Below are 17,560 nucleotides of genomic sequence, written 5' to 3'. Positions count from 1 at the left end.
ATGCCCCTCTCAGAACCCCCCTGCTAGGTATGTTTTTATATTCCTTCGCAAAGGTAAGTACTAAGGGAGAAAAGGGGTTGGGATTGAGAAGAGACTGCTCCAAAACTCCGCCTGTACTGCTTCGTCTGTTCTTCTTCTTCTTGTTCAGACTAAAAACATTTACTAATGTCAACTATAACTGTTCACAATAATCTAGAAAAGTCTTCACTCTATTCACTTGTTCATTTCCTTACAGGTTGTTCAGCTGCTACTCTTTTCTGTTTGGTCATAAGAGAAAACAAGGTAAGTGTATATTAAATTTCTTTTCTATTAGTTACTACTAATTTGGATTTTCTTCCCTATGATATAATCACAAAAACAAGTAGAAGCGAAGATTTTAATTGGGGGTCTGTGATTCTGTGCCAAGTCTTCCGTTTCTCTCCTTATTAACCTTTGATATCACCAGCCTTTACATAGATGTTTAGTTAGAATGAAGGGCTATAAATATCTTTCTTTAAAATATTTTGTTCTCATATATGCCACCAGATGGTATGACTCTAGATGGGATCTCTCAAATCCGCCAGCACAAATCATTACTGTGCGCCCTGGGATTTTATGCTGAGCGGTTAAGGATCACCCAGAGGTAGGCTGTCTACTAGTCCAACTCCCATGTTCGAAATCGGTAAACCTTGCCCCAGGGAGGACCAGACCACAAACCCCTGGCATAATCATTGGACTTTTCGTCGTCTATCTGTCCGACCATTTTATCAACGGAGCCCAAATCTTCGCCGCACCCTCTCCATTGCACAAGAGATCTAATTTACTTATGGCCATGATATTTCTTAGGCAGTCTGCAAACCTTGGGGGGGTCGGGGATTTCCATTCTCTGCACACCTCCCTCCTCGCGATGACAATAAACTAAAATATAAACTGAAAGATACTGTCTCTGATATCATAGTCATGTGGTAAACCAAAAAAAAACAATCTTGGACTACAAGTAACTGGTCTTGACAGTACCTCCTCTAGAAAACTGCAAACCTGTTGCCAATATTTTTTTAATTTCTGGGCAATGTACAAAAATGTGTAAATCATCTGCAGCTAAAAGCTTACATCTAGGACAGAAATATGAATCTCCAGATATTTTTGTCAATTTTGAAGTCCAGTAAACCTTGTGTGCTGTGTAGAGATGGTTCCTTCTAAGATTGGCAGGCTTTATTGTTTTTTGGGCTATTATGAAGGAATCTATCCAAACCTCCAGCTTCTTTTCCGCGCTATCTGCCAATAGATCACCCCAAAGTTTAGAGATTTCTTCCTCCTGCCCATCTTTTGCCCCTGTTAGTAGGATATACCAAGAGGAAAACCTCCCCCTTCCAACCTTCCTGTCTGCTGGCTAATTCTAGAAATTCACTTCCTTCTTCTTCTAGCTCCCAATTTTGACTTCCCCACCAAGATGATAATTGATAGTATTTAAACCTTGAAAGAGATCTTCCTGTCATATGAGATAAAGATGTCCAATCTAGGAGACCTAAGTTGTCGTGCAGGTCACCCCATCTTACAAAGCCTGCATCCCTCAGAGGGGACGAAAGGCAGTCAGATAAACATTCGGGTGTTCCGGGGGAGTCCCAAATTGGTGATAGGGAGTTGTAATAAGGAATTTTCCAGATTTTACAGACTGCTTGCCACAACTTAAGAGCTGTAAGTAAGATTTTTAAGCGGACTTTTTTGTAGAACTTCTGGGCGCCGAATTTAAACAAGAAATATTCAAAGCCCTGGGGTAGGTCGGATAACATCGCCTGGAACAGACGGCCATGTGAGGATGAGTCCAGCTTGTTAGCCAGGAGTCTGAATTTGTTTAACTGGAACGCATAGCAGTAAAAAAGTAAATCGGGGAGGGCCAGGCCACCTATTTTCAACCCCCTTCTCAACTTCCTCCAAGCAATTCTTGGTGACTTAGTAGCCCAAATAAACGAGCCAATCTTACCCTGCAAGCTGGAGAGGTCTTTATTAGGAAAGGTCAGTGGGATGCTGTTAAATAAGAAAGTTACTTTAGGCAGTACTACCATTTTAATTAAGTTGACTCTGCCAAATATACTAAGAGGTATACCTGCTCATCTAAGTAAGAGTTTAGTTATTTCTTTAACCACTATTTGCCAGCTTGTTCTGGGGACATCAATGATCTTTTGCGTAAGATAAATACCCAGGTACCTGATCTTGGTTTTCACTCCTGGTATAGGGACAGGACTATTCCAACTCATTATATCTGTTTTGCTCTTATTAATGCTATATCCTGAGATTGCTCCATATTCCTCCGCTAGTTGAAATAACTTTGGAATAGCCTCTAGTGGATTGATGGTATAGAGCAGTAAGTCATCAGCATATAATGCGGTCTTCAGCTCCAGCCCAACCATTTTAAAGGGAACGATTGTTGGATCCGATCTCAACAATGAGACAAAGGGCTCGATGTACAGATCGAAAAGGAGAGGAGACAGGGGACAGCCCTGTCTCGTCCCCCTTGATATCATGAACCAATCAGTCAGGCAACCATTGATCAGCACTTTCGCCCGTGGGTTCCTATACAATATTTTAACAGCCTGAATAAAGGATGATGGAAAGCCAAACCTGGTCAGAGTGTCCCAAAGGAACAACCAATTGACCTGATCAAATGCCTTCGCGGCATCAATTGCCACGATGGCCAACGGCAGTCCCTTTTCTTCTGCAAAATCTATTGCTCCGATGACCTGAAATGTCAATTCGTTTAATTGTCGACCTGGCACAAATCCCCTCTGATCCGGGTGGATAATGGTTTTAATAACTTTAGCTAATCTCCCGGCCAAAATTCCAGAGAATATTTTAAGGTCAGAATTGAGAAGAGAGATAGGTCTATAAGACTCTATTTTCATGGGATCCTTATTGGGTTTAGCTATTAAAGTGATAGTAGCCTCTGACCATGAGGGTGGAATACCCCCCCCCCTTGCTGATATATGTTGTTAACAAGAGACAGCAGGTGGGGAAGAATCTCTTCTACATTATCCTTATAGACCTCCGTTGGTAGACCATCTGGGCCTGGGGCCTTACTCCTACTCATCTTCTTTAACTGGGCCCTGATTTCCCCTTCAGTGATCTCACCCGATAAAGTATTTTTATCTGCCTGGCTCAATTGAGGTAGTACCCTCTGGCCCCACCACTTCTCCAATTCTTCTGTTCCAGTCCTTATATTTTCCTGATATAACTCTTCCATGAAACCCCTGGCTTCAGCCCTGATCTCTTCATCGTTAGTCAGCTGTTTTCCTGAGTTCCGTTGGGACAAGGTATTGATGTTGTTCCTAGTCCTGTCTGATCTGGCTTTCCACGATAGGAGTGCACCACACTTCTCCCCATATTCAAAGTTTTTAAGTTTGCTGGCCTCCCATCTATCATAAATCAACATATCTACTTTGGCTTTAAAACTCAATTGTAGATCCAGAAGTTCCTTCTCGAGTTCTGGGATCTTCTCTCTTTCCCCTAAAGCTGCTTGCTGTAGTTCCTGTTCTTTCTTCTTAATAGAGTCCAGATCCTTAGCTTCTCTTTCTTTTATCTCTTTTCTTTTTTGTTTCATCTGGTATCCCAAAAAGCCTCTGAGAAAAGCCTTGAATGACTCCCAGACAATTTGTTCTGTAGTCGAACCCGCATTAAATAGGAAGAACTCCACTATACTGCTCTTAATTTTAACTCCAATACTATCTTCCAATAAGATGGTTCTATCTAGGGTCCATCGACGTTCATAAACAGAGTTCTTGAAATTAATATTTAGTTCTACAACCGAGTGGTCTGAAAGGCCCACTGGGGTATGGGAAACTGAGGTCAAAACAGATTTAAAAATATTGTCTATCAGGAACAGGTCTGTTCTTGAGAATTGTTTGGTTTTTTTACTATACACAGAGTATTCTCTTAAGTCACCATTCTTGGCTCTCCAGGCATCCATCAAGTTGAAATCTTTTATTATATTCTTAAGAACTGAAAGAGACCTCTTAGGTGAGACATATTTTGCTCTAGATGTACGATCTAGCTGACAATCTAAAACAAGATTAAAATCGCCCCCAAGAATAACAGGTGTTGTGCTCAAGATTAGAATCTTCTCAAGGTTTTGAGGAAAAGTTTCGTTATCTTCATTTGGGCCATAGAAAACCGCAAATGTATAAGGTGAACCAGCAATCAGGAGGATCGCCACCAACCATCTCCCCGACTGGTCAGTGTCCCAGCTCTGTACACTAATTCCCTTATTGGCCCTGATAATTATTGCTACTCCCCTGGAGATTCCCTTCTGCCTAGAGCATAGCACATCCTGTACCCAACGTTTTTTCTCAAAGACCCTCTTACACACTTCTGCCTCAAGATGAGTCTCCTGTAGCAGATATATACTAGCCTCTAAGTTCTTTAAAAAATCGCAAATCTCTGCTGTTTCTTAAAACTTCCTATTCCATTAAGGTTCCAGGAAATGATTTTACTGCTAGTTTGCAGGTTTACAGCCATAACCGAGAATTACCGGCCAACAACCGTCTGGGATAAGTGTAGCATCTGAGTCAATGTGTATTGTGTTTCTATGGTTAAATGAGGACTTTTTGTTCTTTTTTCCCCTTCCCTGCCCAACCCACCCATTCCATCCCCTGAGGAACCCCCCTTTATCTATGGAGCTCCCCGTCTTTCAGCACCCTATCTATCCTATCCCTTTCCATCCATTATATGTGAATAACTGTGTAAAAAAGAAAAAAAGAAGAGAAAAAAACACAAAATGTCTTTCTTTTTCTACTTTATGTATACAGTGTGATCCCTTTTTTTCCCCCTTTTTTTCCCTTTCCTTCTCCTTCTCTTTCTCCCATCCAGAGAGAACTAATCATTACCTCTAGAATACAATGTTCATTTACATTTCAGCAGTAAGTACTAGCAATTGTCAGATATATGGGCAGTAATGAAAACTAGGTGCACCCAGACCTAGCTACTCCCTCATGTTCACTAGCAGCTCATCTACTTCTTCTGGCAGATTACAAGTGTACATTTTATTATTCCACATGATTTTAAGCATAGCTGGAAACTTCATCTGATCTTGCACCCCCAATGATCTAAGTTCAGGCATTCTTGAACGCAGTTCCCATTGTCTCTGAGCTGTTCTTCCTCCTATATCAGACCTGATTTGATATGGATTGGCACGATAGTGGAGAGAGGTGCTCGCCAAAGATCTGCTAAGTATCAGCTCCTTAACATTGTACGTCTGGAAATATACCAACATTTTCCTAGGTGCCTTACGATCTGGGTGTAATCTGAAGGGGTCTCTATGGACTCTTTGTATTTCTGCTTCTAAATCTATATCTAAGCGGTCTTTCAGAACACCCTCGCTAAGGAGTCTACAGACAAAGGCTTTAATATCCTCCACTTCTTCCCCCTCTGGTATCTTCAGTATGCGAAGATTGTTCCGCCGTGAGTGAGTCTCCAAACGTTCCATGTCCATCATTAGGGCCCTATTTTGCTTTTTTAAGGTACAAAGGTAACGGAGTTCTCTGCCCTGGTGACTGGGAGGGTAGAGACCTTCTTTTCCAGTGTGGTCGTCCGAGTCTCTATCCCTTCCAATTTGGTTTCCAAGAGGTCAAACCTGCCATGTAGTCTTTTCTGGTATGCCTCCGAGATTTCAAACTTTTCAAGCAAGTCCCCCCTCAATGAATGAAACAATAGTCCTATTTTATCAAGCTCTGAGAGAGGGGTAGGAAACTGAGCCGTATCCTTATCAGATCTGGCGTAAATTTGGGAGGCTAAAGTAATTGTAGTGTCAGGCTGATTACACACTGGAATTGTCTCCAACAATGTATGCACTCCCAATAATGGATGGGATGACCCTGCACCCTCTGTTGTAGGGATAATTGTGGAATCTTGATGGATTAGAGTATTCTCGGTCGCACTATTACAGCCACTCATGCTCTGCTGCTGAATCGGTTGGCAGAGGTGGGACTGTCAGGCGCGGTTCTGGCTTGGATGTCCTCGTTTCTGTCGGAACGGACGCAGCAAGTTTGGATGCCTCCTTACGCCTCGTCTCCCAAGAAGCTCAGCACAGGGGTCCCCCAGGGGTCGACGTTAAGCCCCCTGTTGTTTAACGTTTATATGACCCCGCTGATCCATCTGGCTGAGCAGTGGGGGGCCAAAATAATGGCGTACGCCGACGACACTCAGCTGCTGTTTACCTGGCCTAAGAATTGCCTAGATGCTAGTGTCGTCTGCTCTTGTCTATCCAATGTCTTTCGGTGGCTCCTGTCAGCCCAACTTAAATGTAACGAGGACAAGACAGAGCTGTTGTTTTATGGCAACTTTCCGGCCAATTTTAAGGATCTCATTTGGCCGCCTGATTTTGCTTGTCCCAGCTCTTTTGGAGGCCCGGCCAAAAACTTGGGGGTCTGGTTCGGACAGGATCTTAAGTTTGAAGTACATCTAAAAAAACTTACGGCGACCTGTTTCGCGACCCTCAAGTCACTAAAAAGGTTCCTTCCACTGCTCCATAGGGAAGCAACAGAGACGGTTCTGCGTGCTCTGATTCTATCAAGGCTGGATTATTCCAATGCCCTCTTTAGCGGTCTTCCTAAATATCTCATCAACCGAATGCAGATTATTCAGAATGCGGCGGTCCGACTTTTATTCCATCTCCCGAGAAGAACTAGCGCTTCTGCTCATCTCCGAAAGCTCCATTGGCTTCCTGTGGCCCATCGTATTGTGTTCAAATCTCTGGTCCTGGCCTTCCGTGCCCTGCACCAACAAGGACCACAATATTTGCACAAGAGGTTCACATTTTATACCCCTCACCGCGCACTCCGATCAGCTAATCTCCTTCTGATGTTTACGCCTAAAATCAGATATGTGAGATTGGGTGGTCAGTCTATTTCTGTCCACGCAGCTCGATATGGAATGCCCTGCCGCTCTCTTTGCGCGCGTCAGCCACACTGACAGAATCTAAGAAGGGGTTAAAAACCTACCTTTTTAAGCTCAGTATCTAGTTGCTTCCCTTCTTCCTTGGTTCGGCTCTGCTCTAGTTCACATATCGCGCCAGGATACTCTGTAGTAGCAGAGCGCGTAATAAAATATTTTATACATACATACTCATCAGTATGCCTTTGTCTAGAGTAACCGGACTCTCTAGATCTTCTAGATTCTCCTCAGCTTGTATTTCCACAATAGGGGAGTGCCTTTTCTCCAAGACTGGGGCAGATAGAGAAGGGGGTCTGAGTTAACAGGGTTAACTGTGTATCTACTTCTGCACCTACCCCCTCCTTCATGGAATTCATTTTCTCCATTACTTTAAAATAACTTTTGAGAGAGGGTGTGTTTTTTTGTGTTAAAGCCTGCTGGGGGAGTTTACTACTATTACTCTTCTTAGCCCACCACTTCCTCTTGCTCTTATGTGGTGTTAGTGGTGAAGGCCTCACCTGTTCACCCAATTCCGCTGAGTCCAAAATCCCCTGCTGCTTTAGTTCTTGCTTAGACATCAGTTGGTATCTGTTTCTTACCACCACCTCCCCTCTACTTTTAGACTGCTTAATGCCAATTAATTCTCTCTCTCCGGCCCCTGAGAACACTGTTGCCAAGTTTGTTTCTACCGGAGCTATGGTCTCGGAGCTTATCTGACACTGATTAAACGAAACTGGTGCTCCAGCTGACAGAACTGCCTCCATACGAATATTTCCTTTAACTGAAGTTAAATATTTAGTGGCAGAAAAGTGTCCCCAGCACACAGGGCCTCTAAAGTGATGCAGAAACGCTCCTTTTGAGTGTTGCCACACTTGCCATTTCCAATTTGCACACTCTGAGACCCAAATCCCAGTCCCAGTTCCCAAATGTATCTTCTCTGTCTCTGTCTGGTCCTGGGAAACCGTGGAGACCGTCCCCAACACCTCGGCTGCTGTTCCCGCAACCTCTCCCAGTACAGCATTTCTCCTGACGTGGATCGGCCCCGCCTTGCTCTCCAGGTGCAAGTTCAGTGTCACCATCTCCCCCGAGTCCTAACGCTGCCTCCGTCTCCGCCGCCGCTCTGCTCACTCGCTCTGCTCACTCGCCTCGCTCCCAGGCAGGGAAAAAAAAAAACAGGAAGAGAGAAAACTTGTTTTTTACCGTGTTACCACTCGGTTTCACGTATTATCCATTCTTACCGCAAAGCTTCCATAAGGGGATATCTGAAGCTGATTTCGGTGCTTTCAGACGGGGAGCTCCGCGACAGCCGTTAGCCTGCCGCCGCCATGTCCCTCTCAGCAAGGGCTATAAATATCTTGATTAAATGTTGCCTTTTAGAAGGGTACGGGGTCTGAAAATGTGCTTTAGATTCTTGACAACTTTTCAGTGGCACTCGAGAGCACTGCCTGCTCCTAAAGAGTTAAACACTGTGCTAAATGAAAGATGCACGTGTTAACTCTTCTAATTAAGATTTAGACAAACTTGGCTCTTGAAACTGCAGAGCCCAAGTCTGTCTACCGCTAATACCTTTTTCTGCCTTCAAACTTAACGAGCGGCACGAAAGAAAATGTGTGCAAGTATTTATTTTATTTTCCTGAAGTGAAAACCCAATTCAGCACGGAAACGAGTTGTGCTGACGTAGGGCTTTCTATTATTTATTCTGTTCAGAGATGCATTGGAATATTAACTCAGACGTGGCGTGTAGAAAGGTCTCGCCCGTGTCTAATTAACTCGGAAGTTCTTTAACTAGGAATTATTTCAAGTCTAAAGGAAATTCCTTTTAGGTTCAAAGATTTACCAATCCCTCATTGAAAACGAACTCTCTTGCCTAATTAAAGTTACATTAAACTGTCACTTGTATTAGGAAATTATTATCAGTCTTTTGTTGAACTTTAGAAATACATTATTTTCAACACTAACCTTGTTCTAGAGTCTTAAAATAACCGACTAAACTAAACCCGGATATTTCTAGCCTACCCTGACTATCTTCCATGACGCCTTGATTTTCAGGTGTTCTTCTAGTAGATTCCTCAGTGAAGTGCGCAGTAGAATGTTGGAGCACACCTCACCAGACTGTAATTTCCTAAAAGACTAGACTGCTAAACAGCAGTAAGCTGTTGCAGTGTCAGAATGCTGGCAGCCATGTTGGAGTTTCTACGATGCCAATTAGCGCTCCAGCTTAAAGGATTAATTACTCTTTGAGTTTGGAATGAGAGGGCAGTAGCCACCGAGGAGGTATGAGGAGGAAACCTCCTGTGACTCCTGACAGTCAGTATCTTTTTTCAAAATAGGAAGAATAGGACTATTGCAAACATTGTAAGGAACTTCTTCCACAACCCCCACTTTAATCAAATCATGAACGATGCGTGTAAGTGCTTCTTCTCCTTCTCTAGAAATTATATACTGAGGCAGTCTTGGCGAAGTAGCACCCTCCTTGACACTAATATGTACTGGCGGAATAACCATTTGCCCTACATCGGTGTCTGAAGTAGCCCACAAAGTACTAGGGAGTGAAGCTAATGCAATGTCCTCTTTAACAATGCAGGATCTCTCAATCACGGGGTAATTGTCATTCGAATTAACCTGTACTCCTTCCGGAGAACATCATATCGTAGCCCTGAAATACTTGAGCATATCAAGACCCACAATATTGTCTGGTGTGTTCGGAGAAAGCAAAAATGGACATGGAGCAGTGAACTTATCAACATGGAATGCGAGTGGTTGTGACAATGGGCTAAGGGAAGGCGTTCCATCGAACCCTATCGATGTAATGGTTGAGCCAGATAGGGGAGCCCTTGGAACCAATTGTTTAGATAAGGCGCTACAAGTAGCTCCTGTATCAACCAGAAACTGATCAGTGGAACCCAAAACATGTGCTGTAACATAGGGACCCCTCTGATCTACTGGAACTTCAACTGATTCCTTACACACTCCTAGGCAATCCTATGCATTAGCAGAATTTGAAAATCAGACGGCACATAGTCGGACATTTGATATTGGTTCCGTCTATCAAAAGTGTTAAACCCATCCTGTCCACGTGTATTAGCATCAAACCTAGCACGATCATTCGTGCTTCCTCTAGGCCCTGGATATCCTGAACGATTTCTCATTTGTCCCCGACCACGTGCACAGTGCTGAGCACGCAGCACTGGACAATCAGAAATCCAATGTCCAAATTTCTTGCAGTACGCACACTGGTCAATAGACAAATTTGGACGAGCATAAGAAGAAAAAGACAAACCATAAGATCCACGTCCACCTCTAACATTACCTCTAGAAGGCGGATCATAAGCCTGAGCCAGCATAACCTTTGTTTTCAACTCTTTAGTGTTTTTATTCTCATTACCTTTCGCTTCTAATTCCTGGGATTCATAATATTGAGCCATAGTCAAAAGAGAAACCGGAGAAGAGGTAGTCCATGAACTCCCACTGGCCTTTAGGCGACTAGCTATTCTTGGCAAAAGGTTTGCAACATATTTATCGACAAACAGATGCCTACCCGTGTCATCAGTCAATGACTGGCCACTAAAATCGTGGAATGCCTCCTCAAAGCGTGTAAAAAAATCTGAAACCGATTCATCTGCTTTTTGCTTACACAAAGCTAATACAATCCAATCTAACTTTTTAGGGGGAATAATCGTCTTTAACTTAACTAATATAGCTGCCAGAAGATATAAAATTAAATGTCACGGTTTCTGTGCAGGTTCTCTGTCTTCATCTAACTGCTCTAAATCTTTCCATAATGCTCCAAATGTCGCACGATCATCAACTTTACGCACAGTTCTCCACATATCAGGCGGTAATATTAGTCCAAAAAACAGATCAATATCAGGCAAAGTCATAGTACAAGAGCTAATAGCACCCTCAAATTGCTCATAAAAGGCTGCTGGATTCTTTCGCGGATCAGGTAATGCAGTTTTAAGGGCCATGACATCTGCTCTATTCCAAGGAGTGTAAACCCAATTATAAATAAAATAACCCTTTGCATCTGTAGAAGTCTTATCATCACTTGTACCCGTTCCTTTAGAAGGAACATATAAAGGTTCGGCTTCCCGCATGGGTTTCACATTAATTACAACATTCTTATCTGTTTCAGGAGTAGAAGTTCGTGCCATGCTGATCTGAGATGTTTGTGCAGCTGCTTCTGCTCCCTTTTTCTCCTCTCGCAAACGGGCTGGTTCAAAACGCAGTTTAACCAAGCATCTGATCGTGTCAGCCACCTGGGAGAAGACAAAAAGACCTTCACGTAGTTGTTTACAATAATAATAATAATATTAATAAAACCACTTTTAGAGCGCCTGGTTACACTCAAGACAGTGTGTCCCCGCGCTTAGAAATGCTACTGCTCCCTGAAGAGGCCGAGGTCCGGGACTGGCCTGGATCCTAGGCTACAAAGAAGCAATTATTTGCGTGGAAAAAGGTAAGTTTTTAATTTTAGTCTGAATCTCATTTCGGAGGGCTCCATGCGTAAGTCAAGAGGGAGATTGTTCCAGTGTTTACTCACTAGGAATCGAAAGGAGCTACCTCCCATCCTAGTCTTGCGAACGCGAGGAAGTTGAAACAACATCGCTCCGGCAGATCTGAGGTTCCGGGTGGGGCGATGGATAGTAAGAAGATTTCGCAGGTAGCCTGGGCCTTTTCCCTGGGCAATGCGATGGGCAAAACAGAGTGCTTTAAACTTGATGAGCTCCTCAATAGGGAGCCAGTGAAGTTTAAATAATGCCGTTTTTCCTGATGCTCTTCGCGGAAAGTTGAGCACCAGGCGGGCGGCAGCATTTTGGACGCACTGCAGTTGGTGTATGCCTTTTTTGCTTAGGCCTAGGAGTAGAGCGTTGCCGTAGTCCAGATGTGGTGTGACTAGGGCGTGAATAAGTGTTTTCCTGGCACTAATGGGGAGCAGGTCGAGGACTTTTCGGAGTGTTTTTAGTATTCCAAAACATTTTCCCGTAATTTTACTGATCTGTTGAATCATTTGCTACATCATCGGGCTCCATTTTTACAGAATATTTCCTGAACCGTTCAATAACCTCTGCGGCAAATGTATCGGTAAAATATATTTTCTCCCTTTCCTGCCAATCGTTTATACTATCAATAAGTTCAGAAGCAGTGGCAGTACTACGAACGGCTTTACGCGCAGCAGATCTAATATCAGACGCACGCCCAGCAGATAACATAGAGCGAGTTTCTCGAGCTTTGTCCTGGTCTGTAGGAGAGTCCTCATCCAACTCATAAGGAGCAGAAGGAAGAGTATACGGAGGTGGACAACGATCTAATAAGAGAGAATCATCTTGGGGTTTATTAAGAATAGGATAAAGAGGTCTACGAACAGCGTATTGGCCATTTACCTGTAAATGACGCTCCCTATCTTCCCTCTCTTTAATTTCTTTAATTTCCCTATTTTTCATTTCCAATGCTTTTGCATGAATGCTCTTACGTTGTTCTTTTTCAATCAAGGCTTGCTCACGCTTCATTCGCTCACGCACTTCTTTCTCCCACATTTGCACACAGTCAAACATATCTTGCCTAGCCTTTCGCTTAAACATTCGTTGTTCCACATACTGAATGTTTTGTAAATCAAATGACCCATGCATAGGCCAACGCAACTCAGGATCTTTACGAGTGTATTTATTCCATAACGTGCTGTACATTATAGAAGAAATACAATAATTAATATACATGTCCCTATTAGGCGTCCCCTCCGGGGGGGGGGGGGGGGTTGTGCTTCATCAAGTCTCAAACTGGTACCTCTAGACAGGGGTTGGATATCCAAGAAAGAACACAGATTCCTAAACCAGGAAGAACCTAGAATCGTGTTGTTCTATACTATTCCAATGATCCACAAAAGCAAAATACCACCCCTGGGTAGACCAATCGTTTCCGAGGTTGGATCAGTCTTGGAACCCTTGTCCCAGTACACTGACTGGTTTCTGCACCCACTAGTTAAATGCATCAAGTCCTTTGTACAGGATACGAAACACCTTCTCAACCTCTTAGTTGACATTGAGTATGACCCAAATGTTAACATACTAGTATGCCATGACGTTGAAGCGCTTTACACCAGCATACCACAATCTTACAGCATTAACGTCATAGAAGACTTACTTAAGAAAGAAGAATGGGAATGGTCAGCACCTGTGGAATGGATTGTGTCTCTCATCCGTTTGGCATTAACTGAGAATTTCTTTAAATTTGAGGACCAACTATACCTCCAGACCCACGTAACATCGATGGCCAGTACTTTTGCTCCTAGCATAGCCTGTCTATTTGAGGACCTACACATATGGGCCCCTAATCCGTACACCACCAACATATGCAGGTGGTACAGATATATAGATGATGTCCTTATGATATGGAAAGGGGACGAAGGAGGCCTAAAAGATTTTGAGAGCTGGATCAATCGGATAAATCCCCACCTACACTTCACAGTGAATAAAGACAGGAAGACGGTGCCATTCTTAGACATCAATGTCATTGCAGACAATGGCACCTTAAGCAGTTCCTTATACACAAAACCAACTGACAATAACAACTTGCTGTGGTTTGACAGTGCTCATCCCAGTACTCTCAGGGAGAACTTACCAGGAAGGACAGTTCCTACGCATTCGTAGGAATTGTTCCAAAATTCAGGACTACAAAAAAGAGGCTAAGATACTGACTAACAAACTCAAAGAGAAGAAATACCCATCTAAAATCATCAAAAATGCTAGGAAAAGAGCACGAAACACACCTAAAGAATCCCTCCTAGAAACTCATGACAGGCCTGAACCACAACAACTGATCTGTGTTACGACCTTTCACTCCTCGTCTAATCAGCTGAAGAAGATCATAAACAAAAAATGGGGAATATTACCTTCTAACCAACTGACATTTGCGAGACCCATGTTCTCCTTCAAAAAGAACAGAAGTCTAAAAGACTCACCGGTTCACACCAACAGCTTCCAACCTAGAACCAACATTCAACTTACCCTTTGGAACGCGCAACCGGTAATGGGACATTCCCCATGTAGTATGTGCGTAGTATGTGAATTCACTGAACACACTAAACACCTTGATCTGGGCTTACCCACCCCTTGGTAACAGAGGTCGCATACAAATTGAAACACAGAGGCAGTGATCTATCTCATAAAATGCCCCTGTCATCTACTATATGTAGGGATGACATCACGCAAAATAAAAAATTGCATCGGTGAACACGGGAGTACTATCAGGAGAGCAATAACAGCCACCAGACTGACAGCCCACTATGTGGAGAATCATCATAAGGACACAGACATCAGATGGACAGTGATTGAGAAGGTTAAAGCCACCAACAACTTACAGAAAGTCCTATTAGAGAAAGAACAGCGGTGGGTATACCGCCTGAAAACACATGAGGTGGGACTGAATGACTCTATACCCTGGGGCCAGCTGAAAAAATGAGACAAACAATTTGGTTAGTCCAGATGCATCTTCACAGCCATCTAAAATCGCCCTGCAAAAACTCAGTGCGGCACTTGTTAATATAAGCTGTCGGAATGCGCACAGGAATTAGTCTATCAACATAGTCTCCTGTCACATAGCACATAGAACGCCAGCACTAAAATATCCTACGTAATGCCCCCCTTTTATATTATCATGAACACCCTTCATACCACGAGGAGCTAGACTGAGCCACAAGAACTATTTACAACCTGGCATCATATCCTTTGATATGGATTAATACATTATAAAGATCTTAATTGGGTCTTCTTTTAACATAATGATTAGGCAATGGCTATACAGACGTGATAATCTTTTGTCATCAGTATTAGCATTTACTATCCTCGAAAATCAGCTTTGTCTGTCAATAAAGAACGGGGTATTCAAACGCTATTTAAAATTTGGGACTACTTTTCCCATGATCCTCCACTCCGAGACCGGAAGGAGGGAAACTCGGAACCAAGCGCTAACATGCAATTTCCGGTCAACGCGTCATAGCAACGCGGAAACTGGAAATGAGTGAACGCGGCCGAAAGGGTTTTGATGCCAGCTTCCCAGCAGCTCACTCTCGCAGAGCCGGGGACCGAGACCGCCATAGATGCAAATGACGGGTGATATCTTAAACTGAGTAAGTGATCGACGACATGTCCCTGACCCGAATTGATTCCTCCTTTTCTCGGGACCAGCTCGCTAGCGCCCTATACTTATAACCCACCATATCGTACGCCTTGGGGATACGATCTCCCGCTGTAATGTAATAACTTCCGCCACATTTTTTTGTTTCTTTACAATATTATTAGGACCACTACACCGCATATCTCGGTCCTTTGAGAAGCACAAAGGCCCCCTAAAATTTGGTAAGTGCTAACGTGGATACTAACGTGCATGTGGTATGTTTGTATGAATGCGTTGTTGAATGCATGATATACCTATTGTGTGAATCATCAAAAACGTGTCTGTCTTTTTGCAATTGAGACTACTTTTACTGGCATTTATTCACTGCTTCTCACTGTCCTAATACTAAATAGGCATTAGAGAATATAGGGTGACCCAACGAGTGTGTCACCTATTGGAAGCCTGTCACAACACGATGTGGATGAGTGGCACTGAGTGGGGTAATTTCTCCACTATTATGGCATGCACTATCATGGATTAGGCACTTATACTTATATACACAGTATGTTTATAATTTTGTCCCCTTGTGATTTTTGCCCCACAGACGGAGCCTGGCAATACAGAGACATTTTAACACACACGAGGAGAAGCTACTCTTCCCTCGCCACACGAATAGGATAGGGACCTCCTTCCTTCAATTCCCTACATATAGAGGGGGATTCACCTACAGCCCTGAAGAAAGTCCTGGACCTTTATGGCCCTTTTGGACTGAAACATGTGGGCTCTAGGGTCTTAGGACCATTGAAATCCAAAAAAGACCAGTTTCTTAGAATGTTTATTGACCCAACCAGACCCAAGGATAAAGGTGAACCAGGGGTCTGATTGAGGTTTTTTATCTTTAAGTCCCCCATTTTTCATCTATCTGAAGAGCTACCCAACACTGTGGTTGAGCCCACCTCAACTTCTAGGGGTCGGGGTGATCCGATGATGAAGCATGACACCACTAGGGTGTGTGAGGGTAACTAAAAAGAACTAGTTTCTTTCTCCCCAACACACGGACATGACTAGCATGACCCTCATACCTTAAGTGGGTAAGTGCGCAATCCTCACTACCACATATAGTGTAATTTATCCTCATATTACACACTATCTGACACCTTGTCATGATATAGTGTGATTGGAGTATTTTTTGTGAAACATATTTCCCAGGGAGGACATACTCCGGTCTTTTTCCTCTCCGAAACCCCCCCGACCACTGGAAAGTGCACTAGTAGCCTTTTGTGATAATGACTTTTGAGCAGCGCACAGCTGTGGGTTCTTCAGAACTGATTGGATCATATTTGATCCACTTTAATTTTAGAAGCAGGATAATACCAGTTATCCGTGGTTTCTTGCAGATTAAGACACTTCATTTCAACATATACATTTGTGACACACCCTTAGAATTGCCAAGGCTGATCTAATGGGGACCGCCATTGGGGTATTGCCTCCCTGCCTAGGAGGACCCTGTGAGCTGGATCCTGGGCCCAGACTAGCCCCCCCCTGCCTTGCTAAAAATACTTTTTGCTGGACTCTGGGGCATCCTAGCGCTGGGGAGCGTTGTGCCCTTTTCTCCTTATTATTGTAGCGCCTGGGGGCGCTCTGATGGCAGCCCTGCGTGATTCCCAGCCTGCCTCAGGGGATTCTCCGGCGTGGGGATCCCCCCTCCGTGTGGTAATTTGCGTCTTGGGTGCCCACCCCACTCAGCCTGCTGCTTATTGCCCCCTGATCCTTGGTTGTATTGCTGCGTCACGGGAGCCCACCCCGTGTTACTTAATTATTTAAACGGGTACTTTGGCTCATTGTCCGAATGGGTGCCCACCCCGTATTTATGAGTTCACCGCCGCAGCCCCGAGCTCTCCCCGGCCGCCGAGAAAGCAGCAACGCAGCGTCACTAGCAGCGCCGAGCTGGGATTGGACCCAGCGCCAGCGCCGCGCCCTGATTGGCTGAGGAGAAGCAGAGGAACCAAGAAGCGGACGGGAGGCCACCCCGCGCTCCTGCCTAGCAAGAAGAGAGCGTCTGGAAGAGCAGGTGGGGCTCCGGTGCTGAAGAGGAGCCCCGCGCTGCTGGAAGGAGACCGGCAGTGCTTCCCGTCCCCGCAGAACCAGCGAGATCCCGGTGAGTGCGGGGGCAGTTTAGTTTTACTCAGAATGGCCCCGGTTGACAGCGGGCCGCTCCGAGGGTGAGAGGGGGCATTTGGCTGTGTCGAATCTGTATTCTGTACATTTACATTTACATCTTTTGAGACACGAGGGCTCAGGGCGCATTTGGCTAGTCAGAGCCCGTCGAGGCCCCAACCGGGGTCAGTTTGTGTATCTCGAGTCCCCCGAGAGGGACTCCACCATTGGGGGCCACATTCCTTCGAGCCCACGAGGCTCCTGAGCAGTTGTTTCTTGAGCCCCCAGAGGAGGTGCTCCACCGGAGGCGCCATTTATGATTTGGAGCCCACGAGGCTCAGGGGGGCATTGGTCTACGTTGAGTCCCCTGAGAGGGACTCCCCTGAAGGCA

This window comes from Lissotriton helveticus, chromosome 2_1 (assembly GCF_964261635.1).
Source record: "Lissotriton helveticus chromosome 2_1, aLisHel1.1, whole genome shotgun sequence".
Classification (NCBI taxonomy): Eukaryota; Metazoa; Chordata; class Amphibia; order Caudata; family Salamandridae; genus Lissotriton; species Lissotriton helveticus.
This window is presented reverse-complemented; position numbering follows the sequence as displayed.